The following is a 14,289-nucleotide window of genomic DNA, read 5'->3' on the forward strand; positions in this document are numbered from 1 at the left end:
AGGGTAGATCCACAAGGCACTGGAGAAATGATGTCTCTGCCCTGTTGCCCTCATGGGATGAAGAGCAGCAGGAGGATGGATGGACTTGTCAACGCTAGTTTAGGTCTTTGAAACTCTAATATTTGGGAAAATGTTAAGCTTACATGCTTTTCTGATCTGCACAGAAGTAACCTCTAAAATAACTTAGAAACAATAATGTTGCCATGGATACAAGCTACCCAAGAAAAGACACTGGACTGGACTGTGTGCTGCAAACCAAGCCTTGCTTACATTTCAGATAACAGATGACCCTAAACTGCCTGTTACATGTTAGTAGTCATGACTGCAATTTGTACACTTCCATTCTGGATCCTGATTATCAGACATTTTCAGATAGTTTTGTCATAAATGAAAGATAATGTGCAATAAAGATGATGTAATCGGATTAGGTCAACAACCAGTTTGTGCTGTGATGTAGTTTTTTCCATCACCAACAGCAATAATTTACACTGATTTCTTATTCAAAAATACGCTTAAATGCAATTCAACACTTTATTTGTTTTCCTGGTAAACTGACTCGCACACACAAATATTTTTCTGCCACTTCTGGCCATTCACTGTTCACTTCCTTGTGATTTTATGGAAGCAGCGGCTCCATGAGTGAGTGAACAGTGTGGTCTTTGTGCGCTCAGGACAAAGCTGGTGCTGTGAGTCAGCCATCAGGACCTTGAGGAAGGACACCTGAGCACCAAAACACCTCCATGCTACCTGTTAGACTGAGCTCATCGTCGCGGACTCACAAAACAGCGGGAGTTATCAGTGCCACTCTTCCCTGTTTGCCCAGACTGTTAACACACCAGCAGCAAGAAACTGTTTCCTCAGTCATGCAGTGCTGTCCTATTAGAGGTGCATTACCAAATAAACCTATTCTGCACCACCAACCCGTAGGAGAGGAAAATATGCATGCCTCATATCTGAGGTCAGACAGCATGACAGAAATGATAATCAACACTTTGCTGCCAGTCTGAGTTTCAGAATCCAGAATCCAGCAGATGACAAAATCCAGGAGGAACCATAGAAGCAGGAACACAGAACAACCAGAAACATTACAGGCAGTGTTAACTAATGCACTGGCAAAGAAATGGGAAAACTTAAGCTTGTTATTCACACGGAGCTACAAAAGAAAGTGATCGCAGCTGTGGGGAACAACAGAGACGCCGAAGAAAACCAAACACAAGGCACAAAAGACAACTGACAAAATAATACAGGAAGTGAAACGTGATAACTCAACAGGAAAACACAGACACAAAAGAACCCAAAACAAAGGAGCTGGCATGGGAGAATGGAAGTGAACCGTAAACAAAAAGAAAAATACATAAAGATAAATATATCAAAAACTATGACCAGGAATGGAGGAAAAGAAAAACATGGAGCTAAAGACAGCGTAATCTAAGAAGATACCAGAAGATAATTACAGAAAACCAAACTAAAAGTTCATAAACTCAAGACATGTGCTTGTTTTGATCCCTTTACCTTCGTTTTGAGTCTCTTAGTTCTTGTTCTGAGACTCAACTTGTGCTGATTTTATTCTTCTTTGTGGGTTTTTGTGCTTTTTTATGCCTATTTTACGTCTCCTTGCTATCACTTAGAAGTTAGTCTGTGGTTGTTTTATGTCTTATCACATTTCTCGCACTTTTATCGTTGTTGTTGTGTGCCTGGAAAATATTTCCCCCCGCACGGGTGAATGTGCAACAAGTTGTTAGAAATACTCCCAGACCTTTTGTGCACCCAGGCTTTCACTGGGATTATCTGTGATAAAGCTAATCCTGCAGAAAGCCTGCAGCCACTGCAAAGCTGCGTGTTGTTTGTGTCAAAGCAGTTTCTAAAAAGTCAAAACGATGTCTAAAGTTTGAGGCTTTTATCCTTTAACCCTATTTAATTTCACTGAACACTTGTCAGCTGTTAAATTAAGAAACTCCCAATAAAATAAACCCAAACAAAAAATGTGCACACCAGTTTTACTGCTGGTTTGTTTTTTGGTCCTTTGGGCCCCTAATCCAAAAACTGAACGCATATTTTGTTTCTGTTTGGATATTAAACATCGAATCCCTGCTAATGAAAACGTCCTACACACAGAGAAACTTTGTTGTAGTAAAATAACTCAAGACTCATCTTTGCAGCACCTCAGGGAATTCCCAGAAAGCCCAGAGGAGTGCTGAGACTGCACTTTGGGGCCATGTGAAACTTTTCCTAAATCAAAAATAGGGGTGAGGCTGCTCCTGAGGAAAGAAGCTGGTGGAGCTCTTGGAGAAAACCGACCCCATGGCCTCCACTGCACTCAAATGCCTGGCATACTTGAAAGGTTCTCAAAGCTCCCTGATCATCTTAACCATGACTTTGCATTCCACAAATGAATCAAACTTTTGTTTAAGTTCATGTAAAAGCAACATTTTGTGTAATATTTATTAGTATTTGTTATCATGTGTGTATACTCCTGTGCACAGACTGCATTCAGTCAACACAGTTTAAAAGGCTTTTGTGTTTAGTTTTGTGGCAGCACGTGTAGTGATTAGCAACCTGTGTGTGTCCCCCTGTTTCACCCCACAGTCCAAAGACATGCATGTTTAAACGGTGATGCTAATACAGCTGTGGGTGTGGATGTGTGGGTGTCTGACTCTGTGCACTGGCCCTGTAATTGACTGGTGACTGGATCTATTTTCAGTTGTTTTCCATGTCTTGGTGATTGTGTCTCTTTGTTTGTTTTGTATCGTTAATTTGTAACCTCTATTTTTATATATGTTGTCATTCAGGGATTGTTTTGTTTCTTTGTGGTTACTTTGTGTCACTATGGTGAGTCTGATAGTTTCAGATAGTTTCAATTTCAACAGTTTGAGTGTTTTACTTGTGTTTTTATATCACTGTGGGAACTGTGTCTGTCATTCTTTTGAGATTGTGTTTGTTTGTGGTCATTTGGGGTCTTTTTGTGATTGTTTTACACTTTTTGTCACCTTTTATGCCACTGTGGCCATAGTAACCGTCGGTGTTACTTTTTTGTGTCTTGGTGTTTCATTTGTCTCTTTTTGGTTGTTGTGTATCACTGTGGTAATCACGTGTGTCACTGTCTTTGTGATCGTTTTTGCCTCTTTGCTTATCTTTCTGCATTTCTATATTACAGTAGCAGCTGATCAGATGACCCCGTGTAATGTAAAAGGCATATTTCTATGTGCATTATGATGTGACTGCATTAATTAGTATCTTCTTTTATTTTGGGAAGATCACAAACTGTCGGGCACACTTCCTGATAACAAAACCTTTGTGGGGTGGACTCTTTTTATGAAAACCATAAAACCATTATGATAAAACTGAACCATTGAGCCTCTCCTCAGGATAAGTCACAGAGGGGACTTCTGCTGAGATAACATGCCCCACCACACACCTGGTATCTCATGCCAGGCTGAGCAGCTGCTGTGTTTCCACACACGTTACCATGGATGTGGACTGCAAACACTGAAGTCTGTGGGGACCTCACTCACACTACACACACACACAGACATGTCCTCCATGCATCAGGGAACTGATCAAACAGTTAAACCACGACCATGCAGAGAACAACGACATCAGAAGGTTTGTCTTCACGTGTGGAGACGTTTCACCGACCAAATCTGCTTTACTGTGGCTGTAAAGCTCTTTCAGGCCACTGAGCCATAATTCACCTAAATCTGGGTCACTGAAAATACTTTGTGGAGAAAGCATTTGAGCCTTTTAGTACAGTAACAAAAAAAGTCAGTCAGTAAGGCCGATAATCCAAACAAGAGGCAGGCGAAGGGCAGTGTCCATAAACGGGTCACTTCCACGCATGAGAAAATCTAACAGGAACTAAAAATGAGCAACAAACGGGAAAATCTTACAGAAGAATTGTGCTGGAAAACACAAAAACAGTTTAAAAGCTTGATATTTGCAGAGTGCTGCTCAGGTGGAATAAATACTGGAATGACAAATGAGCTAATGCTACAAAGGTGTGACACAAAAGGGCAGAGCACAGCACAAAGGCTGCAAGAGAGCTGAATGAAGTGTTTGACAAACAGAGATTTCAAAATATCGCCCTGGAAAGCAACCGAGGTGCTTAGTCTGTGTAGATTCTCAGTCATCCAGGTCATGGAAGTCTTAAGAGCTTGAGAAAAGAAAGCAACTGGACTTCGTTGAGCTTATAAAGATGTTTTGCCTCGCATCCACAGTTCAATTCAAAACAAAAGGTGGAGAGTCCCAGGTAGTCCCCTAGTGAGGGTTGTCCCCTTTGAAGGTTGTCCTGAGGGTCACCTTGCCCCAGATGAGCCAATAGGTCACATGATAGGGTGTGGTAAAGTCCCACGGTGGTTTCACCCTTAACCCCCTGTGATGAAAATAACCCATCCCTTTTTTACACCTTGGCTCATATGAGTCATGTGATCAGCAGTAGGTCAGCGACCCCTCAGGACCACCGAGTCCAGGTGTTCTCTTTTTTTCAAGCTCTTAAGACAACCGAGACACTTTGCTCCTGTCTTCAAGTAAAAGGATCATTTGACTTTATTCTTAAAGCATTTTGTTAAAAACAAATCAGTGTGGATCATCTCCACTTCATTCAGAATGAAAAATATACAATCAGTCTGAATCAAATACCAGACAAATCACCAACAGCTGTGACATAATGCAAAATGTAAGGATACATTTCAGAGGACTAGAGGTCCCACTACACGGTCCCAAAAAGGGTTTTACATCAAGAAAAATCTCATGTTTATCCATTTAAACATAAATGAAAATCTTTTTATCTACACATGAATCCCCTGGAGAAATTTTGGATACTGCATTGTTTTATGTCTTCCAGTATAGCCTAGCAGTTAACAGACGGCCAGCTACTGAGATCATTTTGTCTGTCTCAGGAGCAACTGAGGCAAAAATTTTTAGACTCCAGTTTCCAGTTACACACTTATTTTTAGGAGTTTCTTCTTAATCAAATTTCTGTTTTTAGCCTGAGGATCTCAACCTCCTGATCCTTGATCTTAAACTCCACTAAAACACAAGGCCAAACGGAGATGTGAAGTTAAATGGAAAATCTCCCCCTCCTTTGTTTGTTTAAATGGGCCCGCTCTTAATCCATAGATGGAAAGAGATAACTGTGTGTGGGTAAAGTGCACAGTGCATTGAATAGAAGCTGTCTGGCCTGATTGGCCACATGCTTTCTGGTCAGTTGGTTCAGTGTGTTTACCTTTGTATCTAAAAGTGGTGCACGGCAGTAAAAGCCAGTAAAGATGAACCAGTGTTACAGTGACTACTTCTAAACCTAATCTAAATCTAATCTCTTCTTATTGTCAGAAACAGCTGATTTGTTTTTTAAATAAAGGTAAGTATACCTGAAGTACTCATCGCAGAAACAAGCTCCTCTGTGACTGATTATTTTAATATATGTGACATTAATGTGTGTGATTTCACCACTGTAGCTGTTGAAGACAGTAACTTTTACTAGTTTTATTTCAGTGCATGTCCATAATAATGTTCCACCACTAGGGATAAATGTATATATTTAAAAATAATTATGTTCTGCAGCATTCAGAATTTCACCAAGATAAGAACTTTATTCATCCAAAAAGGAAACGCTATGTGTATCCACTATCCCTCCTCTGCTGATGTCGACCATCTCAGCCTCGCCTCTCTAGCTTTGTTTCCAAACTGCTCAACCTGACCTGTCCCTTTGATGTATCCATGTCTAATCTTATCCATTCTGGTCATCTTCAGCTCTGCTGCCCCCAGCTGTTGTTTGGTCAGTGCCACAAACCGTACACCATAGCAAGCCTCACTACTATCTTGTAAACCTTCACTTTCACTTTTGTTGCTATTGTTCTGTCATAACTCAATCACTCCATCCTGCCTGTACTGTCTTCTTCACCTCTCTTGCACACTGTTCACTCATCCACTTCCACCTGTCTCCTTCTCATTCACACATATGTATTCTGGCTTCTCTTTTCAAAGTATACCTCCACCTCTTCAGGCTCTCTTCCACCTGGTCCCTTCTCTCACTATAGATCACAGTGTCATCTACAAGTATCACAGTCCACGGAAATTCCTGCCTGATGTCATTTCTCAACCTGTCACCAATGCAAACAAGAAGAGACTCATAGCCAATCACTGATGTAATCTCACCCCCACCTTGAACTCATCTGTCATTCCTACCACACAGCTTACCACTGTCCCTCTATATGTCCTGCCCCACCCTCACATACTTTTCTGCCACTCTTGAGTTGCTGTACCACGGCTTTCTCTGATTCACCAAAATGCAGTGAAGCTCCTGACCTTCTTTATACTTCTCCATCAACACTCTCAAGGCAAATATGGCATTTCTAGTGCGGTAAGTGATCAAACACTATAACTATAAAATGAATACTGTAGTATTAATAGTAATCATTCCGTCTAGTGAAGACAAATATTATTTTTGACTTTTAATGTGTGTCTTTAATATTTGTCTGGCTTTACTGCCGTTTCTGCTTTGTTTGTATTGTAGAATACTGACACCTGCTGGCCAGATGAGGGAAATATTTTTATGTCCCGCCCAAAAACCTAATCAATGCTTTCAATTGGTTTAAATTTTACAAAGCCCCCATTTAATTGGGTGATATGCTTTATATTGGCCAATCACCGCTGTTGTTTACAACCAGCCTCAAAAGGTCAGAGTTGAAAAATGGGAAGCAATGCAGCTTTAGCTGTCACAGCAGCTAACATGGTGGAAGTTGTAAACTCCAGGAAGGAACAGCTTAATTAAACATTCACTCTAGAAAATGAACCACACAGACGCATAACCGCCCGTCCTGCCCGACTCTGCGATGCTGTGTGCGGGTGTTAAAGCCGTGAGGTCGTCGGCGTCATTACGAAAGGTTGGTGGCTAAGCTAACGGTTCGTTTAACAGCTGATGATGTCCGTTGTGTTTTTAACACTGGAGTAACTTTACACGGTCACTCGTTTGGGTTGGGAAAGCCCCGGTGTCCCTCCCAGGAGAGCTGAAGGACGTTACTTGAGAAAGGGAGCTCTCCTTAGACTGCCGAACCGAGATAAGCGACACAAACTGGAGGGAGGCTGGAGAGAGGAATTCAGAGAGGCTGGAGGGATTTACAGACCAGGATCAAACCTTTGAACCCTGTAAAGAGCAGATAGGAAATGGAGAGCCTTGAGAATTCAGTCTACTATTATTATTATCATCATCCTTATTATTATTATTATATTATTATTATTGCATTATTATTGAGACCATACTAGGATCAAGAAGTTACAGCCCCGGGAACAAATGTTTGGTCCTGCTTGCATCGTCAGCCTTTTTTCCCTTTCTTCAGTAATTATACTCATATATGAAAGTGTACTTACTGTACATGTACACAGAATAGCTTGATTTTAACTTACTGAATCCACCACCATGCACAGTTTCACTAAAATCTTTACAGTGTCTTATAGAAAATGGACGATGGGGCTTTTATAACCCTATTTCTAATTTAAGTATCTTTACATACACACACCTGAAATATGAAGAGATTATTAATGCTTAATATTTATAGTATTATTATTATTATTATCATTAGTATTTAAGAGACTAAAATGTAAAGACAGATTGATGTGTCCTCACCATGTTTCACATGATTTTCACTGGCCCTCTCACTGTCCTCAGCAGTTATGGACGAGTCATCTTCACAGCGGGATTGTTCACCACCTCCCTGCAGGACCAGATTCGCCTGCTGCTCCTCCTGTTCTGACGGACTGTTCTGAGCCCGCCGACACAGAGCAAAAGCGTGACTCCATCTCCACTTGGACCCCCGCCCAGGGTCCCCCGCCGCCTCCTACGCACTGCTGCATGAGTGGCTGTCATAACTGCGTGTGGATCGAACACGCAGAGCAGCTGCTGGAGTACTACAACGATGAAGGCGAGCGGGCGTTCGCTGCTATTGAGGAGAACGTCCTCGATGAGAACCTTAAAACTTACCTGAAGATGGAGATCAGACTCTTAAAAAAGACGTGACCGTCGCAGCCAGTGGCATTGACCGCAGTGCTGCCAGAAACCCTTCACAGGCTGAGATTTTACAGCACACAGTGTACCTCCACATTTTCACCCCTCCTTCATCCTGTGGGGCCCACAGTATATGTCTCATTTTAGAAAGCTGGCAGACGTTAACAGATAAGACTTTGGGTCTTTGGTGGTCATTGTTATGTTGCACTTATCTAATATTTGCTTCTAAAAAGCAAGGGGGGAAGAGTCGCCATCTGGCAGGTTGCTGGAAATCATAAATATTCAGAATAAAAATACTCTTTGATTTTTACTGGAATCTGTTCAGACCTGCTTTGGCCTTTATTTCATTTAGACAGTGCAGATCTGTCAGGATGTCAAGAAATCTCAACCATGAAAGAAAAAACACAAACACTTACATTTGCAGAAGCTTATTAGGATTATCAAACTACTTCATTTGAAAATGAAAGCAACTCATTGTAAAAGAGTTGAGTCAGGAAGTCTTTCTCCAAACTTCGAGTGTTTTTAAGTTATCTAAGGTTACAGCTTCCTCTGAGGCTCCACAGTGTGCAGAGAACAGATGCCAGTCGGACCCTTTTAGATCTTGACATGTTTGTTTTTTTTCTTAAGGAAGTAGTTCATGAAAGTCACAGTGAAATGTTCTTTTTCTGTTAGAACCTTGTTTGTTGGTCCAGTTCAGATGTTACTGATGGGGGCGTTCTGTTGCAAAACTACAGAATCATGAACCTGGACTACAAACAGGTCCTCTTAGATTTCTTTGCTGGTCGTGCAGGCTGACCAAAGACAATCCAGTGAAAATAGCACTTTATTACCAAATATTTGTAATAGGAAATGTTATTCTCTCTGCTGTCTACTCATACTCAGCGCAAGATTTTCTTATGTGGGTCATATGAGTTGTTGGAAGGTATTATTTCTTTTAATAAAGTGTCTTCTGTTAAAGGAGGTGATGAAGTATTAAAGCACATTTCCTTAGTATTTGGAGAATTCAGTGAGGTCTGATTATTGAGGTCTCACTCAGATAAAAAGCTGCCACAACTTTAGTTTCCAACAGTTAAAGTTGTGCACAGACACAGCCAGTGGTCTGCTTATAAAGCATAACATTGCATCATAACACAGTCCAACGATTCTCTACATGAAAGACCATCGTTACTGTGAATAAACATAAAACAAACTAGTCCAGTGAAGAAATAAATAGCTCGAGCTTTCAGGGTCTGGAACTGCAGCTTTTTGAAGGTGTGATGAGTTTTTGTCCCTTTCTAGTGGATGTTTGCAAGTAATAGTTATAATGTGCACAGCATCATGAGCTGACAAGAGGAGCAATGCTTTAAACTTGAGGGATGTCTGAATTGTTGTCACGTGCTGTTTGGCGTTTGATTGGTTTGCATTGTGTCTTTGCAGCATTTGCACATTTGAAGCATCCGAACAACACTTTGCCTCTCTGTATTTGACTTTATTTAAATCATATTAGAAATTAGTTTTAATCCAATGCTTGTTAAATAAATATTTTTTATTTACTGTCAGATTCAGAGTGCTTTATTTTTATGCCGAGAATTGGTGCACACAAGCACACGTGCAAGTTCAAGCCTGAAAAACTTTAATAGCCTCTGTAGCCACTAGGAGGAGCTACATATGCATAAAACTGTCTGCTGTACTGCAAAAATGATATGTATGACGACCTAACTTGTTTATTTCATCATCATATATTTTTATCCAACCAGCTCCAAGTGTTGTTTATATTCTGATGGGATTATAGTCCGAATATTTAATAAACACAAAATCTTTGTGGCTTCAGGAAATTAAACTTTGTTCTTAATTGATATTTACAGTAAGTATGTAAAACACTGCATTGTTCTCATGATGTTAATGAGATTTAGATCCCTTCTTAGGTAATAATGACTGGTTGTGTCAGAGAAGAAGCCGATCACGTTCGGTCCTGCCACCTTGATGACGTCTTTAGTTAGCCTTCTCCCAGTCCCTCTGGACCAGTATCTGAGGTGACCCTGATCTGACTGAGTCAGCATTAGTCCAGTAATAGTGATGCACTATAAGTCCTGATTACTCAAGGTTCAGTGCTGCAGCCAGCCATACAGCGTGCAGAGTTATGCTTTGATCTAGGTTATGCAGCGGATTAAGAATGAGACGTTTCACTGATCATATGTAGAGCAATGACTCTGACGTGATGGAAAACGTTCAAGACAGATTATTGGCTGATGCCAAGGCTGCAACATGCCACTTTGCATCATCGCAGTGGGGAACGTTCTGTGAACAGTAAGCTGCGAGAAGTCACGAGTTAGCGCTAAACAGTTTTCTTGTTTCAGTTTCTTTCAAACTGGCATAAAATTGGACCTTTCTGTAGTTTAATAAACGCAGACTGCCTGTAGCTCAAGAACTCATCGAGAATGATTTACGCACCAAACGTAGTCAGATTCACGGGTGTGGGTGGAAAACATTCTAGTTAAACTTGTCAGTCATAAAACTGATAACTTGAAAGAATTAAATGTTAACTGCAGATGACTTCAAATCAATGTTCCCTCTAAGCTGCGCGCGCGCGCAATTGCGCATTGCTGGCACGGTCTCTGCGCACAGAAAATCTGCGCTGCGCACAAAAAAATCTAACCTGAATTGAAATTAAAATTAAAACTTTAACAATTCTGTTTTGCAGTGTTAGTCAGTAAGTGACTGGCTGCTCCCGTATGGGATTAGAACGATGCCACCTTATCCCATAGTCCAGCCAATGATGCGATTCACATTCATATATGATCAACGTGGTTGCCAGGCTATGACAGCGTCCTTATGTGCCGACATCGGTGTTTTAGCTAGCAAAGCGGCTGATGTGGAGTGAAGCCACGTTAATGACAACGTGTACAACCACTGGAGATGTGAGCAGGACAGACGGAACAACTGACGGGAAAAGTGTGGACTTTATACCAGTTTTTAAATTGTGTTGATCGGCCACGTAAAACCAGAGTTATGATAAAAATATCTGCAATGTTTGGTTTTCTTCCTGAATACTGTTGTTGTTTATATTTACTGTGCGAAGAAACGGTAAAAACGGCGATTAATAAGGAAAACCTCTCCGCCTGTGAGCAAACCCCCCCAGCCTGCTTTTCTATTGGTGGAAAAATGTACCATGTCGACCAATCAAAAATTGATATGGCAACATGGCATTTAGGTAGGGGGAAGTTTTAGGAGTGACGGACATGTGAGAGATTCGCAACGTTTAGCGCAAATAGTGTGTAGTTAGTGTGTAGTGTAGTCAGTAGTGTTGTGTGTGTCAGAACAATGAGGCGACTGCTGAGTGTTACAGGTGTTACAGCAGTGATACATCTGTTGCTGTCAGGCCTGCAGGTATCAGGCTGTTGTTCTCCTTCATCTCATAGTGGACAGAAATTATTTTTTGGAGTGGCACAAATAATTTGTGTGGCATCAAATTTGATGCTGAACAGCTGATTGTTCTGTAAATAGTTTGAAATGTTTATTTAAAAAACGCCTTGGCTTTGCAAAACTCAGTTACTTTTTTGAAGAAGTAACTATATAATTAATTGCCCAACATTGGTCATTATATACTGTATTTTCCAGACAGAGAGTTACAGACTCTCTCCCAGACCACAGACAGTCTGTGGTCTGGGAGAGAGTATTATAATACAAGTCAGAGCTTTATTAAGAAAGAAAGAAAGAAAGTTGTGTTTTCAAAATTGGAGTTGAAGTTATTTTTCCTTCCAATAGTGTTAACATGCTACACAGGTCATGAACAAGGTTTTTAAAATTTTTCATTGTAAGTGGGCTAAAGCAGTTAATTAAAAGTCGTCTAACATAAATGTAAATGCTGTAATGTAACTTGGATGGATTCGATGCTGGCGTGACCACAGTGCACACGTCTGCTGTCGCTCACAGTGGTCCAAGGGACGCTCAGGGAGTTTGTGTGTTCGCTCAGACACATGAAAAATTAGAGGGAACATTGTTTTAAATGTATAAAACTGTGTCGTCTACAAAGAAAAGAAAGAAATGTGCCAAGAACAGGGCCCTGCCGAACTCCATCAACAATCACTTTTCTTAAAGGATCCTAAAATCAAGCTAATATTGAAACAAAGAGGAAGGATTATCTGAGTCATTGTGATTCTTTTTTCATTAATTTTTACATTTAGATTTGTTTTTTCTTTAAAGCCACAAAAAGATATGAATCAAGGAGTTTGAGACCAGAACAGGGTCTAGAGAACGTGGCCAGTACTTCTTCCACATTAGTGTCTTCAAATCTAGAGTTGAAGTAAAATCCTTCTCCTCACATGCAACATCTGATCCCATCACATGTTAAAAATCGTATAGCCCTTTTATCCCAACAGAGCACTTCCCTCTCAGAGTGCAGGATTACTTGTGGCTCCAGGTGTTTTTAAAAGTAGAACAGGAGGCAGAGCTTTCAGCTTTCAGGCTCCACTTCTTTGGAACCAGCTCCCAGTTTGGGTTCAGTCAGACACCCTCTTTACTTTTAAGATTAGGGTTTAAACTTTCCTTTTTGATAAAACTTCTAGGGCTGGACCATTTGACCCTGAACCATCCTTTAGCTTAGGCTGCTGAGGGATTTCCCATGATGTACTTCTGAATCTGTTTCTTCTCAATTTGCCTCTTTTCACTCCAGATATACATGTATATACCCTGACTCCACGTATTAACATTTGTCTTCTCTCTCTTGTAGTTTGTTATTTGTCCTGTTTACTTGCTCTCATTTTTTCTTTTTTCTTTTGTCTTTTTCTTATTGTTTATTAAATTTTCACTTAAACTTACATGCAATGTTTTGCAGGTTTTGTTTAAAGCTGAAGGTCAAATGAGTGAAGAATTTCTCTAACAGTGCTTTGTGATGGATGGTTCCAGTTCAATTATTTAAAAGAAAACCGAGCTGCTGTTTGGGATGTCTCCACATGTTCAGTGTGTCTCTAGCATGTAGATAGGAGCTGCTGATGTTGGCTTAGTCCCCTGTTTAATGGAGAGTACTCCCACTGCAGGGTGTTACAGTGATACACACAGACAATGTAAAATATTTCTGTGGGTTGGAGGATTGGAGGGTTTCACCTTAAGCAGATGGAGAGATTGCATAACAAAGATGGAGTGGGACTGTGGGGCTTTCAGGAAGCTTCCAGCTTCATCTATAATCTGTTTGAACATATTGTAAGCTGTGTGATCTCATCCTGCATCCTACTGACTCAAATCACTAATTTAATCAGCATTAGGATTTCTAAAGACATTTCTGGAAAACTTCATTACAAATACTATAAAATACATAAAGATAATGTTTATATGGCAAACTGCATTTATCACAGAGCATCTTTCTTCCATAATCTATCATTTCCAAAGTGATTCTGGAAGAAATCCTCAGATCCTACTGATGCTTAGAGCGCAGCATCAACCATTTATTTACAGATGAAATGTGTTTAATTAGCTCATTAAACAAAACTGTGAGGCTGTTAGACAAACGCTGCTCTAAAAATAACTTCAACTAAGAAACTATGCAAATAATACATTTAAGTTGAAACTAGTTTTTAAAAATCCTAGTATTAATTTACAAGAAAAGAAAATTAAGTAATTTACTCTAATGATACAAATGCCTTTATCATTTTAAGCCATTTAGTGAGGTGCAAGCAAAAATCCTGCATCGGGACTGCAACAATTTTCCTAATTTGATCAATTTGCTGATATTCTGTCCTATTAACTGCTATTTTTCTCCAGCTATATAAGGGACACTTTTCTTATTTAACCTAATCCAAAATCCCAAACAGCATCCATCGTTGCACACTGTTTGGCTCTGGTGGAAAAGGGAAAGCAGCTGGTTTTCACTCATTACTTGATCAGGTTTAAGCAACGAAAGTTTAGGAGGTGCAGGAGGAGACTGTGGCCTGGGTTTAAATCATGGACGTAGCCACAGTAACGTGACCCATCGCCAGCTTTAATAGCATCACAGGGTTTTGGGAACCAGGTGTTACTATAGAGGGACATGCTAAGTTGTCAGCTACATTTGCCTGCTGTCTTAAAATATACAGGTGCAGTGCACTGTTCCTAAGTAACAGGCTAATAAAATACTAGAAAATCACTGACCAAAACTGAAGGACAAACTTCAAAACATATTATTTATTAGATAATGACCACAGAAATGCTCAGAAAGAGAAAGGCCATAGCTGACTGCTACCACCGAATGTGTTAATCAACGTGGCCTCATGTATGAGTTTAAGGCTTAACAAAATCAATCAGGTGAGTTACAAAAAGAGAGAAACTATTCATAGAGG

Source organism: Maylandia zebra, linkage group LG8 (assembly GCF_041146795.1).
Source record: "Maylandia zebra isolate NMK-2024a linkage group LG8, Mzebra_GT3a, whole genome shotgun sequence".
NCBI lineage: Eukaryota > Metazoa > Chordata > Actinopteri > Cichliformes > Cichlidae > Maylandia > Maylandia zebra.